The sequence below is a fragment of the Haemaphysalis longicornis genome, unplaced genomic scaffold (assembly GCF_048455015.1).
Source record: "Haemaphysalis longicornis isolate Haplotype H1 unplaced genomic scaffold, Haemaphysalis longicornis Haplotype H1 scaffold_10, whole genome shotgun sequence".
Taxonomy (NCBI): domain Eukaryota; kingdom Metazoa; phylum Arthropoda; class Arachnida; order Ixodida; family Ixodidae; genus Haemaphysalis; species Haemaphysalis longicornis.
This window is the reverse complement of record NW_027526204.1, coordinates 92190847-92208953: the sequence shown is the minus strand read 5'-3', so window position 1 is coordinate 92208953 and position 18107 is coordinate 92190847.

Here is an 18107-nt window from a genome sequence, read left to right as displayed (position 1 = left end):
CAGTTTCGTGTTCTCGTGCACTGAATGCTCAAACATATCCCAAAAGACCTGCCATTTAGTCACTATTCCGTCAAACCGAAGAAGCTCCAACTTCAGAAGCCTCGCTCCGAACTCACGTGAAGACATTTGGTGTCCGCTGGGTGCTGTCTCTGAAGATGCAGCTGCCGCGGCTGAATGTGGAGCCGAAGATGGAGGCATTGCACCGGTCTGCAGTACGTCAGGAACACCAACATGCTGTTCGCGGCGTCGTTGTTCTGTATTCCAACGTCATCGTCGGCCGTCGCTACGTCGTCGGTCAGGTGTGCTTCACCTTCTTTGTTCAGGGCCTCGAAGTTCCAAGTTGCTGGCACACCGGCGGCCGGGAAGAATTCAGTCCCTAACGCTAGAACTGATGACAGTGGAGCACCTGGGTGACTTCATTGATAATTTTCGTGTTCATGGCTCGTCGTGAGGCCCGCTTGTGCTTCGCTCGTTCAATGTCGGTCCACCTCGAAAAACCGCGCCTCGGGTTTTAGTGGCTCTGAAGAAAAGACGCAAACCCAGCATCCATCTCCGCAAGCGTCATGTTCCTTTCCGAAAACACAAACCAAAAGGCGCTGAACGCGCTCCGTGCTGCACGTGCATATCTTCTTCATCGTCCTCTTCCTTGCGTGGCTCATTCGAACCACGTGACAGCTCAGCGAGAGGATGAAATACAATTTGCAACAGATGAAGGTCGATGTGTAGTGGCGACTTTCACGATACTGCCAGCATGCGCCGCCAATGTAACTAAGGGTAGGTCGGAAAAAGTCGCGAAGATCATCTGGACAAATGAGGGAAGCCTTTGCAGAAAACGTTGCTTCAGTAGGCTGGAGTTCGTGGAACAGGCTGGATCGCCGTGAAGGCTTTGCAGTTCGCGAAGGAGCTCTAATGGTCGACGGTCACCCAGCTCCTCCGCGGAAAAGAGCCGACAGGCTTGTTCGGCTCAAGATGGCGGCCTTCAACGCGCCGTAAAGGATCTCTACGAGCGGGTTAGTGAGAACGTCCGGAACCTTAATGGCGACCTCAATAGAGAATGACTGCTGTAAACGGTTGAAGCGGGTCACTTGCGAGGCGATGCGGCTAACTCGGAAACTTGCCTCGGCTTCGTGGAAATACGCGTCAGGGTGAAGTGCGCTGAAGGGTGATTAGCGGCAAGCGAGAGCGGAGATGCCGGGTGCAGAAGCAATGGGCGCATAATTACCGCTCCACTCGAGGAAAAGGTTCCTTCTCTATCTCTATCTTGTCATCCGCTGCAACATCTGGGTCCAAAATTTGCGACCGCAAAGGAGAGACGAGGTGGGAACGTCCGAACGCGCTTCGGCCTGTGAACCTAAAATTTGGGGCACCGTTTATTTTTCGCTCGTGGCTGGGCCTCCACTGGCAGCATGAGGCCTGCATGCTCTCGTTTGGGGAGCTCAGACCGAGTGCCCTATTTCTTCTGCATTGTTCATGGGCGGTGGTAGGCGACGGCACGTGGCGGGGCGCTACCACAGTATCAATAATCTTTATTAGGAGAGAGGGCGGGAAGACTGTGTGTTATTCGTTGCTTGCTTGTTCGTGCATGGTTACATGGGGGGAGCGAAAATACTTATTGCGCTTTTAGAGATCTCATCCGAAATTAATACATTTTGTTCCGTTTTAGGTCATTTTAGTTTCACACCAATTGAAGCGTAAGCTATTTCGCATTTCACGAACGTAAAATACCATTTGGAGATTGAACAGCAGTTGGTAAAGGCTTGTCAAAAATAAAGGACGTAATAAAAAAAATTAAAAATGGTCTGTGATGTCTGAACCTATAACACCAGAAACAATATCGGTGGCATGGCAGTTGCGCAGCATTCGGACGATAACAGTCGAGCAATGGTTAATAATGCACGTTTTGTGGGTGATTGGGTGATAGTATTATAAATCCGTCCCGTTATTCTATACACAAGGTTCGAATTTCTCGATCAGTTGAAACTAAGCCACAACACGTTTGGGAATGGAAGAATGCGCCTTTCTTTACTTCGTTAGTTTGTACTCTGTATCTAGCTCCAAGTCAAGGTCGCTTCACTCAAGCGCTGCACAAGCGCACATGCGACGCTTCGCTGACTGGGACGCCAGTAGGAAAATGTAAGGCCTCTTGAAGGGGGAGAAGAGTGAGCGAAGTCAATATAGGTACTAAGGAAATAAAAGCAACTGATATTTTTACCGTACAGCGTAAAACTAGGGTGCGGGAAGCACTTTCTTGCGCTGGGCGAACAAGCAGAGCGGTCAGCAGCACGACTACGCATCTACGAACGCTTTCCCGTCTACGAAATGCAATTGCTAGACGTGAGCTATTGTGGAAACTCGGGGGACGCTTACTGCACGAGCGCAATACAACAAATAGTCACCTAGGCTGCTTGAAATAATAAAACAAAATAAAAGTGTAAACTGGTTATACATTATATACCTTACATTTTCCATCGCCGCCAGCGGATCTCCGTGGCCTAGTTGTCTGGAGCGCTAAGTCTAGGTATATCAACCCGAGTGTTTTGCCAGACACAAGTTCGCATCGCCACGGGTACATGCTTTTTTTTTTTATGAGTTAACTTTTTCCTTTTTCGCCGATGTTTTCTATACTGAGTTCAGCTTTTTTTGGGCCGCAACGTTCATTGCTCCACGAACTAGTCCACAGAACTCGCGCAGGCTGGCACTGGCGCGCTAGCGAGTTCTCGTTGGCGTGCTGTTGCCATAAGCACCGACTGCTTGCGGGCAGTGGGCACAGCCCAGAATCAACAGACCCTTGGCCTGGTGCGAACACGCTTTTTACGATACAGGCATGAGCGAGGCAAGCTCCAAATATGGGGGAAAAGCGCGTGCATTTGAGCGTCTGCGGGGACGCGGAGGGCGTTCATGCACTGCGTACGCCTCAGATAGTGAATGCTACGATTGCAAGCCGTCCTGGGAGGCTTATCTTATGCATTTTACAGCCGACAACATGGCAGAAGTGCGGTACTACGATAACTGGGATATTGGGAATGCCCATCGAACGACGCCACCGAATATCAAACATGTTCTTTTACAGACCGAAACCGAAACCGAAACTTGTTTGATTCCTAACCTTGGGCATCGTCCAATCACGGCGCCCCCTCCTCCTAACGTCACAGCTTAGTTTGTGCGGCCGCCGCAAACCGCGCATGGTAATTTTTCTTCTTTTGCGCTTTGTAAAATAATTGCCGATTTGTCAACCGGATAAACGATGAAAAGTGTGCTAATTTGAGCCAGTCTACACAGTGCAAGCAAAAACGGGATCTTGACAAATTCACTTCAGTGTCCCTTTAAGAGACTCTGCTCGTACTTATTGTACTACGGAAAGCAGCGCCACCGGGCGCCAGGCATGAACCGGAGCATCGCTTTCTTTTGACCGGCCGTTGGCGTCACCTTCCCCTTCTAGCCACCATAGCGCTGTCGTCACAGCCTTTAGTTGGTGGGGCTGCCACAGACCGCGACGAGAGCTTCGCCGCTGCGACATTCCAAAAAAAACACAATAAAAACAACGTGAGTCTACTCTCGCTACCAGACCACTGCCCGGTGGTGATCCCTGCGCCCTCAAGCGCACTTTTCATTCTTTCTTTTTTTTTGTCTGTCCCGTGATGGCGGCTTTCTTGTAGCGTATGTGCGGTCGTCGTTTTTCAGCAGCGGCGGGTTAACAAACATATCGCCAGTGATGCGACATGGTGAGTAGGGTACGATTCAATGCTTTTAATACCTGTACGCTTCCTTCTTTGCTGTCACGCCCCGAGACTGTTGTCGCGAGGTTGCACACTCGATCCACGAGGACAAATTTAACGAACGATCATTGGACAAATACGTTTTTGATATTTATTCGTGGGGCATGGAGGAAGCGTCATCAGACTATGCACAATCGAAGAGCCCCAATAACATTCCATGTCCTGCTTCTTCCACAAATGCATCACATTCGTTGTGGTGTTGCAATTCATTCAGAGGCTGTTAAATATTACTCTTTATGCCTCTGCCAAGTATAAATACGTGACGAATTTGTTGTCAAGGTGCGTATGACCAGCGTACCAAGCCGGTCCAATAATCACACCAGCAAACGAAGAAAACCAATGATTTATTTATGCATCAAAACATAGAAGCTGTGGATTGGTCAGGAATTTTTGAGGTATTAAATAGCGGTAACCCTGTTGCATGTTCTCCATATGAACATCTCATCGTGATTAATCACAATGTAATGAAGCCCCGTGTACTGAGCTTTAGCGATTCTAACAGGAGACATGTGATGTGACCAAGTTGTAAAAAATATTGCACTCACTAAAGGGGGCAAACAAATATGGTTTACCTCACATCAGTTCTCTAGTGCATATCAATAGTATTGCTACATTTAATTGAGTCCTGCTGAACCAACTAACTTGTTCGTTCAGCGCACGACCGGTTGTGGTTCAGCGAGACGGTTTGAATGTATTTGCCTGTAGTATTACTCTGGAAGCGTTCAACAAAATCTTCATGCCACACATGAGCACGTCTTTTCAGTCGCAGGATGCTGTAATGAGTCCAGCTTTGAGGACATGGCTGATCACATCATGCCACCAGGCCACAGGGAATAGAGTATCTGGTGATGGCTTGTGGCTGCAGTGTATCAACCCGAACGGAGTTACCCGCTGAATAATGCACCTATCTTGGAGGCCCCAAGGTACTTTGCTGCTGCAAGAGGAAGTTGGTGTAGCGGGCAGATGGCTTTACCTATCAGATGCTGTACAAGTTGATTGAGGTAAGGTTTGAAGTGCTAAAACCATCTCAATGTACTTACTGGTGACATTAGGGGTCAGCCGTTTAAATTTTTATGTAGGCTAGGCCCAGCAGAGGGCGGTATTCCAAGCTGTCTCGGAATACTGTCCTCTTCCTCACACTTTCACCATACTTTTCTCCTCCGCTTTCCTGCTCTTTCTGCCTAGTTTGTCCCTTTTGTTCACATGGTTACAAGGAGGGACGACGGCACTGTAGATGCCAGTCAGGCCACAGGAGTGGGCACTGCAATGCTGTGCACTAAAATAGTGATCGAGTTTGAGTGCGTTCTTTGCTTGGCGACGTGTGATTAGTACATGTGTTTGGGCTGCCTTGTTTGCAGTGGCCTGTTCATATGCAGTGGACTGACACTTGTGCATATCAGTAGTCCCCCCCTTTCTTCTTTTTTTTCCCAAGCATCTAATACTGGTGTTCGTTTTCAAAGTAGCCAACACATGTCACAATTGTACATACTACCCTGCATTTGTATCACTGCTGCTGTCCATGCCCTGTGGTTTTTTTTTCTACCTTTTAGACACTGTTACCCCCTATTCCCCACATCAGCAAGTGCTTTTTGTCTTTCCCGCGACGGCGAGACAACTTATGTCGGTTGGTGACCTTTCTTTTTTTATATATTTATATGTACTTACATACACAACAGAAGAGGCCGCCCTGAGAGGTGCTGCAAAGAGCTTCTCTTGTTGTAAAGTTACACACTGTGCTTGGTATACTTAACCTTTATTTTAACCAGTACATCTCCAGGCCAGTGTGAATCAATTAAGTTTAGACAACCTGAAATACATTAATACGAATTTTGTGTACTATATGCGGTGTGTACATTCACACAGCTCAAGCTTACTATCGAAGAAATGCTGACCAGCTTCTTTAGTAGTAGCATGCCACTAACTGCTGAAACCACCTTCTGGTTGCTAATAAAGTGTCTGTGTGTGTGTATAAAAGCTGCAAAAGGGAAATTTTATTGCCCCATATGTTGCGTGTGCTCCTCAAACTCATTTTTGGCTGTAAGTGTAAACACAAGTTGGTAAATATTAATGGTCCACTGCAGGACTTCGTCTTGCAGTGGACCTAAGTAGGCTTATGATGGTGACCTTATGCAACAGCAGTTCTTTTGGATGACGTCTGGATGAACTTTGATGTGACTATTTTCCTGCTAAGGCTAAAACTAGGAAGTGCATGTCGCATATGTTTGTGTAAGCCACATCTATTTGTGCGTTTTGTTGTACTAACTTCTGTTAGGTGCCCAGATTCAACTTGCTGTGATTACTGCTGACTCAAATCAGGGGTCACGACTAAGATTATGTCAAATTATGCAGTAAAAAAGCTCATTGAAGTTGACATATCCTCATATCCTGATAAAACCACTCAAATAATCAGACCAAACAGCCATCGTGTTTTCCTAATTTGTACCTGTCAAATAAAAATTGGGAGCTACAAAATTTAGGACATGCATATTAGAATTATGGAACAGGCAAGAATAAAAAAGAATACACGAATTTTTTCCCAGTACTCTGTATTTGTGCAAAATATTTTGTGTTGTACTTCGTTCAATTTTTATATATATAGTTGCTTACAAGAATGGCTGCTGCACCTTTTATTTAAGTATTTGACCACAGTGTCTCAATGGCTAAGGTGTGCTGCTGAGCTCTAGGATGTGGGTGCAATCCTGGCTACAGTGGCTTTCTTTGAGATGGTATTGAAAAGCGAAAATGTTCATCTGAAGATTTTGTTGCTTGTTGGAGATCCCCAGGTGGTCCAAGTCAGTTTGAAGCCCTCCACCAAGGCCTGCCTCATAGCCCAGGAATAGCTTTGGCGTGTAAATCTTAAAAACTTTAAAGGTAGTCTTAATAACTTCGTTTTAAGCATTACGTTATGCACAATTCTGATCTATTAATGTCTGGTCTGATTAATAAATCGCAACTTGACCAGGTCACCTAAGGTTAAATGTTTACCGGCCCACATTTCTTCCGCCACTCAGGTTTTGAAATGTCTTGCGGGTTCACGCTGGGGCAGTGATTGCCATTCAATGGTTATGCTGCACAACAGCTATATGGTTGGTGTGCTGAGGTACAGCCTCCCTATCCTACATCCTGGGACCATGGTCATGCCCCTCAAAGCAGCGTCAGGGTCTAAAAAGTTTGTTTTCGTGTCTGGAGGACATTGGTCATATTTTAAAACTGAATTCTGTGACATAATCTAAAAATATAGTCTGTCAAGCCAAAGCAGTGTTTTCTTTTTTTTTTTCTGCCCACCTCTTTCTACGGCCGTTTTTCCCTACATCACCGATTCCTAGTAGAGAAGCATGTAAGCGATTGCAAACGCTGGCAAAACTCTGCTTTTTCAATAAAGAGCCTTCCCACTCTCTCTCTCTCTCTCTCTCTCTCTCTCTCTCTCTCTCTCTCTCTCTCTCTCTCTCTGATGGGAAGTCATGGTGGGCAGTGCGGCAGCAGCTACGGCATGTTGCTCAAACGTCGTCTGCTCTTTCTCCAGATTGTCTACATTTTCACCGTACCTGCGCCTTGGGATGCTGCTCCGTCGCTGTCAACTATCCCGATGCCCAGTTTGCGATACGTGTGTGCCTGGCTTGCGCCTGCAGACTGCCCTGTCACCCTTGGTGGTAATAGTATCGGCGTGTTTGCCGGCTCAGCTGATGGTGCTCATGATGCTTCGCACTGGAACAAGGTCACCGCCGATCGTCCAATGATGGACAGCCCCAAGTCAACGTCGACATCCAGCAGCGCTATAAAGCATTTAGGACCTGCAACCCTCTTCAGTGGGCAGTGCGGCAGCAGCTACGGCATGTTGCTCAAACGTCGTCTGCTCTTTCTGCAGGTATACTATTTGAAGAATGCCTACTGTGTCCGTTCTGACGATCGCTTTCTGCTGCGGCTTTTCTGCCCCAAATGGGTTACGCATATTCGTTCAAATGCACGCTACAGTTTATACTGCCTTCTCTAGAGCGGGGATGTTGAGTTGAACCCTGGACCTAACAAACCCGCCCAATCTACAGACCCGCTAGGGTATGGCTCTTCCATAGCTGTCGGTCCCCTTACTCGCTCAAAATCAGATTTAAACCCCGCTCCGGGGATGGCAGATATGCTTTCAGCGATGTTAGACGGTCAGAAACAAATTGCAAGTGACATTTCCGATATCAAGCAGACTTTTAACTCGCGTTTTGAAGATCTCGAAGCCCGCGTAACATCCTTCGAATCATTAGTTGTTACTAATGACCTAAGGCCTCTGAGTGAAGAGTTAAATTCTGAGATTACCTCACTGAAAGAGTCCATGGCGAGGCTTGCTTCCAAAAATGACGACCTCAGAAGTCGGTCCCGTCATAATAATATTCTTTTGCACGGGTTACCAGAAGACCCCAATGAGAAGGGAGATACACTTTCATCAAATGTTTCGAAGCTACTAACGGAGATGCTTGAAATTCTCTGCCCGCACATTGAGCGCTGTCATCATATTGGGAAGGTGCGTGAATGTCGACCATGCCCTGTTATAAGGAAGATTCTGGATTCCGGCTAAAAAATGCGTATCATGAAAACATCTCTAAACTTAAAGAATCCGATTTTCGTATAACAGAAGATTTCTCGCTTAGGGTGTGTACCATACAAAAAAATCTAAACGGCGCAACGTCGTCATTCCGAAAAAAATGGTTCAGAAGTTAAAATTCGGTATGGCCATGTGTACATCGATGACAACCGCTATGTGTGGGACGAGAAATCAAACTCAATTAGACAGGACCAAACCCACTCTGTCAAAACCCCTGCACAACCTAGGGTTCCACTTTCTTCCCCACGCTAACGGCCACATAGGGACAGTAAAAAACTTAATATGATAAACCTTAACGCCAGAAGTATCACTAAAAACTTTACAAACTTTCTAACCCTTGTATCCGTATATTCCCCTGACATAGTTGGCATTACCGAAACTTGGTTGCATGACGGCATCTTCGACTCTGAATTCACTCCTCCTGGGTATGTCGCAGTTCGAAATGACCGTCTAAGTGGAAAAGGTAGAGGTGTTGCTTTTCTTATCCGTTCAAATCTTAAATTTTCCATTCTACCCCCTCCTCCTGGTCTATATCTGCTTGGTGTAAACTTTATCTTAGCGAACAATCTGTCATCATTGGCCCTTTCTACCACCAACCTGCTTCCGCAATTGACACATTATACAGTTTGGGTCAATTTATGACCAGTCATAGCCTGTCATAGTCAAACCAGTCATAGTCGAACAGGGTAATCTAATATTAATGGGGGACTTTAACGTCCCAGGCATCGACTGGTCATCGTTGGCCTACTCCGGTCATGACACCACAATCGGAAGAGAGTTGATTACCCTTTCCTTAAGCCTTGACCTTACGCAGATTGTCAATGCCCTTCGAGACTGACCACAACACTTGACCTGATTTTTGTAAATTCCAGGCTGAATCAAAGTATATCTTGTGATATAATTGATGGTATTTCCGACCATAAGGGCATCCTTGTATCTATTCTATGTATATTACTTAAACCACATGCCGTCTTTACAACGTTTCGAGATTTCACCCATGCAGATGATAGCTCTATTGTAGATATCTTGGCAAATGGTTTTGACTCCTTTTGCAACCTTAATCTCCATGGCGACGTTAATGATCTTGTAAATTACTTTACGGGTGTTGTTGAGTATTGCATTGACCGCTTCGTGCCTCTTGAAACGGAGAAAAAGAACCCGATTCACGAAAAGATCACGATTCATCCAAATTCATGCATGAATCATGACATTTTACATGCATCGAGAAAGGTTAACCGATTGAGGCCTCAGAAAAATCCCACCAGTCCTCAGAGCATTGATCGATTTCATAAAGCAAAAGAGCTGCTTCGCAGTAAAATTAATGCCGCTAAGGATTTCTATTTCGGCGTCCAGCTGAAAGGATTGTTAAAAACGAACCCCGTAAATTTTGGAAGTCTATTTCACCAACTGACACTTCCCTCACTTCATTTCTTGCTGGCGATAAAATCATTTCCGAACCTGCAGTGATTTCTGACTCCTTCAACACATATTTCAATTCAGTCTTTACAAGAGTTAACGGCGTTATTCCACCCTTTTCGAGCTCTACAGGTAATCCTCCAATCCCCAGTGTGTCGGTCTGTGAGCAAGGAGTCTTGAACCTCATACTGAATTTAGATACAAAAAAAAAGGTGCTGGACCCGACGACATTCCTAATTATTTTCTTGTGCGCTACTCCCTTTGGACATCTCGTTATCTTACTATTATTTTTCGAAAATCGCTTAACACTGTAACTGTTCCGTTGGCATGGAAACATGCCAAGGTACTTCCATTTTATAAAACAGACAACAAACAACTATTGTCGAACTATAGGCCAATCTCTATAACCATGCACTCCTGTAAACACTTGGAACAAAGAATTTATAAACTTATAATAGAGTATCTTGAATCACATAACATTCTTTTGAACGTTCAGCACGGTTTCCGCCGCAGTTTTAGTACCGTAATCCAATTAATAGAATCTACACATGACTTATCATGCCGCCTTGATTCCGGTGACCAAATAGATGCTATATTCATAGACCTCTCGAAAGCATTCGATACGGTGATTCAATCTAAATTGCTATGTAAGCTAAATGCAGTACTAAACAGCCCTTCTCTTGTTCAATGGATTTGTAGTTTTCTTTCTGCGCGTACGCAATCCGTAAGTTTCAATTCCGTCAAATCCTCTACCGCCGACGTATCTTCAGGTGTTCCGCAAGGATCTGTGCTTGGACCGTTGTTATTGTTACTTTACATTAATGACTTACCGGCTAACGTAACTGCAAACATACGACTTTATGCTGATGACTGTGTGCTGTATCAAGTAATTCGTTCACCTAACGACCACCACATTCTCAATAAATCCTTTGCAAATTTTTGTTCTTGTTGTAACAACTGGCTAATAAAAATTAACTTTAATAAAATTGTTATCTTATCCTTTACCAACAGCTTATCCCCAGCTCATTTTTCATACTCATTTAACAGCTGTTCACTGTCCAGAGTAAATACTTACAAATATCTTGGAGTCATATTTGATAACAGATTATCTTGGACAAAGCATATCGATTGCATTACCGCTAAAGCTCTGGAAAAACTCGGCTACCTAGTCGCACCTTGTCTAAAGCTCCCATAGATATTAAATTACTCATGCACAAGTTATAAATCCGCCCAATCATCGAATACACCTCACCTGGAACCCGCACAACCAGTTCTAAATTAATTAACTTGAATCTGTTCAAAGAAAAGCCATTCATTTCATATGCCACCGTTAAGACATGAATTTTTCGCCCTCGACTGCAATGACCACCCTTGATTTAACCCCGCTTTCCACACGCCGGCGCATTGAGTCATTAAAACATTTACATTCTGTTGTGCTCGCAGGGACACCTGCCTTACTTTTTCCAGGCCATCCATCACGCGAAGCCATAAACCTCAATATTACTCCGATATTTGTCCGCACAAACACATTCGAAAATAGTTTCTTTTCTCGCACACAATGGTGGAATGCTTTGCCTGGCTGTGTTCGATCCCAACCACAGAAAGACTTTTTGACAGCCGTAGAAACCTCCTAGTGTTCACCTTTCCACCTTACTTTTTTTATGTGTGTTATATTATAATAGTCTGCACCTCAATTATACAAATGAGTATGTAATTTACTTACCGATTTGTCTTATTTTACCTTATCTGCTTTTGCCGCTATCCTAGTCTGGGTCTGGTGTTTGTTCTTTGTTATTTTTTTCTGCTATTTGATGTGCAAACTTGAACTTGTCTGCTATTGTATTTGTACTTTGTGCACCCACTCCTGCTATAGCCCTATTTGGGCTGCAGTATTTATAAATAAATAAATAAAATAAAAGAAATCTGGGTACTAAAACTTATTTGCAAATTCTTGCAGGCTTTCGTTGGCACGAATAGTAAAATTTCATACTGGTTTAAATTTAACTTTCGTGGTTGTTGTTGTTGTAGTCCTTTATTAGTCGAGGGAAGGCCATGCGGCCAAAATAGAGGTAGGGGAAGGAGGGGAAAGGGGGAGTAGCCCATTTAAAAAGATGATGCGTCCATGAAGACTGCACAGGGGTTCCCTTCAGACCGCGGAGGTCAGCCTAAGGGGAAGATCTACCATTAAGGGATTTTCACGACCGGAGTAGGCCCTAGTCTGCACTAATCTTGAAAGACCACTCTCTACGCCGAACAGCCCAAAGGCTCTGATAAAATTTGGATCCTCAAATGGAGAATCATCTTCTGAGGCATCGGGAGGCATAGCATTGGTGAGGATAAGCCGGTACAGTGAAAACGCGGAGCAGCGCCAGATTGGGTGGTCAATGGTGGCGAATACGGTCATCCGGCAATGGGGACAGTAAGGAGGTGGAGACCCCGTTGGGTAAATCCATTTTCTAGTGATGTGGGGTGTGAGAGTTGCGTTGGCCCTAGCTTTGTTGACGAATACTGCCGCAGAGCGAATGCATCGGGGGAGCCAGAGCCAGGTAGCCAGGAGAGGTAACGGAAGATAGACGGCACTTCCGTGCCTGGCGTGCGTGATCAAAAAAAAGCAATTTTACTGCTTTTTGTTTTCGAAACTTACCCACATATTCAGAGCTGTTCTGCACAGCTCTGGTGTAATGTGGAAAAGCCATCCATGCCAGTGGTGTAACTCTTCCTATTGCTGGATTCCTCACCATCTTCGAGACCCAGCTGAAGCAGCAGCCATTGCATTGGCTCTTCCTTCTGTATTAGCGTACTCACAAACTTGCAGGCAGCATGCGAGTGCTTTCCTTGTGACTTTCACAGCGACCATTTCCTTTCAGTGGCCCTAAACTCACATTGTCCCTGCCCATGCATATCTTCATTGGAATAATGTGGCACGTGCTACTACCTATGACCTTGCGTTCAAGGCTTTTACAGCCTGCTCCAAGACTGTCCCATCCTGTACCTTCTCTCACAGCTAAGAATGTTTACCTCTGCCGGGCCTCCCCCCTCTCTCCCCCCCACCCCCCACTCTTTTTCCATGGCAGATGGGTGCATCTAAAACGATCATTAAACCCACACTCATTATTACCACTTTTGCGCAAACTTCACAGAATTTCCCCTAACCCAACAATTGCTGTTGCTGCCTCAATACCCCCTCACACTACACCCCACCTGGCATGGCTCTCCCACAAACTCCCTACCTCTCTTCCCCTCCTCCGAGCAGTGGAAGGGCTTGCTGCGCAGCAACTTGCTCAGACAGTGAGTTGATGATCTCCCAGGGCAGTACAGCTGTGAATGCACGCAGCCTACCTATGGGACTGGAATAACCACCCACTCCTTCTTTTTCTGTTCCCCCTTCCCCTTATTTTCATAAATGTTTTCAACAATGCTGCAAATGTGCTTGGAACTTAGCAATAGAGTGAACACTAATTATGCAGTGTTAAAATTTGTAAACTACCCTGACCAAAATCGTTTTTTTCTTAAAGGCCAACTGCACTCAAAATTTCAACCTCTCGAAAGCACTATTTCTGTATGGTCTGCTGAAAAAGAAAGCAAGATGAAAATACAAGAGCTGAAATACGTGCGTGGAAGCCGCAAGCGGTCAGCAAAAATCGGCGATTTTGAAACCAAAATCGAGAAGAGCGCAGCCATTGGAGTGATGTTGCGGCTGTCCAGCGTGCGGCTGGACGGTCAGCATCTTGGGAGTGAGCCTGCGCGCAAGTTCTGCGTGCGCATGGGGCAGCAAATAGGTGAAGTGTTCACAGCAGAGCTCGACTGGTTCTCCAGCTGCGTAGCTGGCCGGAGGAAGAAGCCCTCGTCGGCTGGAGCACAACAGGCGCGTCATAGCTGTTTGTGATGCGCTGGCAGGTGCAGCGTGGTCTGCCGCAGAGCTTTCTTCCGACTGATTAACGAAGCGTTTCACGGGGCCACCACTAGTGTCCCAGCTGATTTGGTGGTACTTGCTACAAATTGATAAATCTGGCCGAGCTGAAATGTGAATACCGTTGGCCTTTAATTAGTAACCCTGACCATTCCTTGATTTTTCCAGGTGCCATTCTGTCACGGGGCATGGTGGACAATTCCCATGGCTGACCATTGATGACAATGACGAGGGAGAAGCTGCGTGGGGGCGAAGCCAGCACTGACTCTCATGGCCATTTTGTAAATGATGTAAATAGATCGCTCATCACCTTCAACCATGGTTCGTCTTATCTGCTGTGCCACAACATTACAATTCTTTGCTAAGTTTCGCAGTTGCTACAAATCCTGTTGTAGAGCAAACCTTTTATTCACCCTAAAGGGGGCATTAGGACAAAATACCAGTTTCATTCAAAACATTGGGTGTTTTATAGTGCCCCTACTGCTTGCCAAGCAGCGAATGATGCTTTAGTCATTGAGAGATTACACAATTTAAGCCAAAATTTCAATCCTCTCGCTAAATAGTGTGTTTTGTGATGTCAGCGATGATGTATTCAAGGCAGGTATTTGAAATTAATGTTGAGCATGTTAACTAGGGCTGCAGCGGATGGGGAAACCTTGCCTTGCATCCGACAAGGATGCAACATCTTGCGGTGACAGGCCTCTGCGTAGGCGACGCAACTGCATACACTACATGGATACATGGGCCTCATCATCATTCCCTCTTGGACTTCATCTGCGAAGTGAACATTTTCATGTTCAATTAACTTTTGTCATTATCAACTCCTACTCCCTCATCTATGCCCTGTGGCAAAATAAATGACTTAAGCTTTCATTTCTTCGTTTACCGTTGTCCTCTAGATGGCGCATGAATACCACTCAGGCCCACTGTCCACACTCACTTTGTTTTTGAGCGTATTTGCACCTGGCTTGTATTTCTGGCTTGTCTTTGTTACAGCATGTAGTAATCGTTTCGTGAAATAGGGTCATGTAAGACAATGTCGCTTACGCCAATCGGCCATTGTTGTGTGAGACAACTCCAAAGCACCATACTGCTGAGCAGCTCTAACAAGCAGTGTGCGCAGTACAACAGTGCGCACTTGTACTTTTGTTTAGTTTACATCACTTTTTCTAGTTCCATTGTTCCCCCCACGATTCTTACTATTGTAAAATGGAAAAAGAACTTGTTTTTCAAGCTTATAAGCCCTGCCTAGCTTGCGTTTGCTTTTGCTGGCCTCAGCCAGTTGCACTGCTTCCAGGTGTGAGACAGCTGCGCAGTTTTGATACAAATTTGTTTTCCTGTGCCAAGTTGCTCCAAAAGCTTTAAAATTGCAAAAATTGCTCCAAACTGTTTCAAAACAGCCCGAAAGCCAAGGATTTTAACGCTCCCGTCAGTTTCAGTGGGGAAAATGCCTACTGATGGCAGAATTTTCCAGCACCCCCAAGGTCATGCTGTTTGTAAAGGTTTAAATGATTGATCATTCAATAAAAAACCTGCATAAAATTGTCCCTGAGACCGTTTTCTTTCAAAAATGACAATGTCGGGTTGCACATGTTATAATATTCTGTGAGTTTTTAAAGTTTTCCTATCGAAAACCATTGCAAATTCCTGTAGAAAAAATACTTCTGTGTACGGAGGCGGCAAACTGCTTGTGCAAGTTGATGAAAAAACAGCAACTTTCAGAGCGCCGTATCTCCGGAATGACATTACTGTGCGCCGCCATCTTAGTGTGGTGAAGATTGGAAAACGTGGCCGCCGGGCGAAGCAGTTGCTCGGGGTTCAGGCAGAGTGCTCATCACTGATTTCTGCTGTGGTTTTGGTTATGGGGGTGGCTGGGTTTGCATTTAGTCTGAGTTGCGGGAAGTTGCGCGACTCGAAAGACGGGAGTTCACCAAAAACAACGTGGTGCCCGCGAATTCGCCATGTTTCGGCCTTGAGTGTGAGGAGCGGTGCGTGCTTGAAATTAAATTTCGGACTCATTGCAGTGTTATAAAACGCTGAGTTATTGCTGCCTTTGACAGCAAACTCGAAAGCCGTGGGAATGGGGCGATCCACACTGCCGAGTGGTGGCGCAGGCTACATCGCCGCAAAATGTTCAAGCAGTGTCCGATAGCGGGACAGGCTACTATTTCATGCTAGTAATAACGATTTATCTATCTGAACTGAAATTTAATGCCAAGAAAAAGGTGGCTAAACATACCAACGATACTCAAATTACGATCGTAGGGAACGTGCACCTTGGGGATTGAAATGGGAGGGCTGGTGGGGTGCGATGACTGTCAGTTACCCTCGCTTTGCGCAACTTTTTTTGGGGCTCTCTACTCTTGTGCGTAAGGCCGAGTATGGGATTACAAAAATATTTATTTCGGCATCCACATTATAATAAAAATGCCTTACAATTCCTTAGTTTTTCAATTCAATATCTTCAACAGCACTCCATGCTATCTATGCGCAGAGCCTAAGTAAAAAAAATGGTTTGTAAAAAAGTAGTGCAGTTTGTACCTTGTGATGCTCCGGTAGGAAAAACTTTATTGAAAGGCTGTTTCAGTGTTATGCATGTTTTAAACCGATTAAAAGTGCAGTTTTCTCCTCGAAGTTGCCAAAATTTGATTTTTTTAGGCTCCTAAGGTGGCATAATAAATAACGTTCTTCTGCTTCAAATAAGGTTCTTCTGCTCCAAAATCGAAATTTCGCTGCTCCAAAAACTGCTCCCAAAACTGATTTAGCTGTCTCGTCCCTGTGCTTCCCATAATACGTTCCAGTGTTATACTATTGAGGCAGTCATTCCAATGAATCAAACATTCATTTTTTTCTTCATGGCCCCTTTGAGTACCAGTCATTTACTTTTTCGTGGCATTTACAGTAAGACCTCATAAGAACTGGAAAGGTAGCTTCGTTATAGGTAGTCTACTAATAGTAACATGATGAAAACAAATAACTTGCAACTCCTGTTGTATCCCTTACTCCATTATGGCTCATTTTGTCGCCTCGCATGACCCTGTCACACTTGCTGAGGAAGTGACACAGCAGCACCAAAATGGTCAGAAATGGAAAGACATTTATTTTGCACTTCAGCCAGACAAATGATGGCTTGCCGGGGATCACGGCATGTATAACTTTGCCCCTGTAATTTGCTTGTGTACAACTGCTCATCCGTTATACTGCTCCTTGCGCGTCGTTTCAAATTCTGGCAACCGGACAATGGTGGCGGTGGTCAACTCAAAACTCAAAATGTACTCAGAACTCAAATGTACTCAAACTCAAAATGTACTCAAAACTCAAAATGTACTCAGAACTCAAAATGTACTCAGAACTCAAAATGTACTCAAAACTCAAAATGTTCTCAAAACTCAAAATGTACTCAAAACTCAAAATGTACTCAAAACTTAAAATGTACTCAAACTCAAATGTACTCAGAACTCAAAATGTACTCACGCTCAAAATGTACTTAAACTCAAAATGGACTCAAAACTCAAAATGTACTCAAAACTCAAAATGAACTCAAAACTCAAAAAGGGCTGAGAACTCAAAATGAATTCAGAACTCACATGGCCTCACAACTCTCTCGAGCTAGGAATTTACTCGGACTCAAATGGACTCTGATTTCATTAGCATTCAGTGTTTTCAAATTCACGCGTGGTAAAAATATTACGGGTGCAAATTCATGAGCTCAAACTCTTGCGTACGGCCCGACATGACACCGTAGCTCCTGTGAGGTCGGAAACAATTTTCATTGCAGATTTAATACAGCTACACCTGCTGCCCTTGATGACTAGCGCTGGTTGCAAGCAATTGTACGTATATATTGGATACCAAACTATTGATGCAGGCTCCATATTCGTGTTCATGACAGGGGTGGTCCAAACTCGAATGTGTGCTGGGTCCCTGGGTCGAAACAAGCAATATTGGGCGAGGACGTGCGCTCACTGCTCCGTTCATTTACGTCGAAGCTGTTTAGGGTTACGGTTCCGTGCATTCTTGCTCTGCATCCTGAAAAAACGCCTTGTGTCAAAGCGAACTGTACCCCCGAATCTCTGAAGCGCGAGGCGTTCATGGATATGCCTTTGCTTTTTTAATGCATAGCATTCTTTGTCGAGTACCCCCTCCTCCTCCCCCGCCAGGATTGTGTAACGCCCTGCATTTACACAAAAATGCAGATATCACGGAAGTTCAACCTGTAATCATTATAAAAGCGTAAATGTAGAGAATTGATCAAAACTAAATGATAAAAACTAAAAAAAAAGAAATAATAAGAAAAAATATCGAAAATGGCGAACCGTGTTACACGGTAGTCATGGATAGTCTCAGATTGGGTTAAAATTCAGAGAGATGTGGCGCTAAAGAATGTGGGGTATCAAATTGAGGGTCTCGAGGAGGG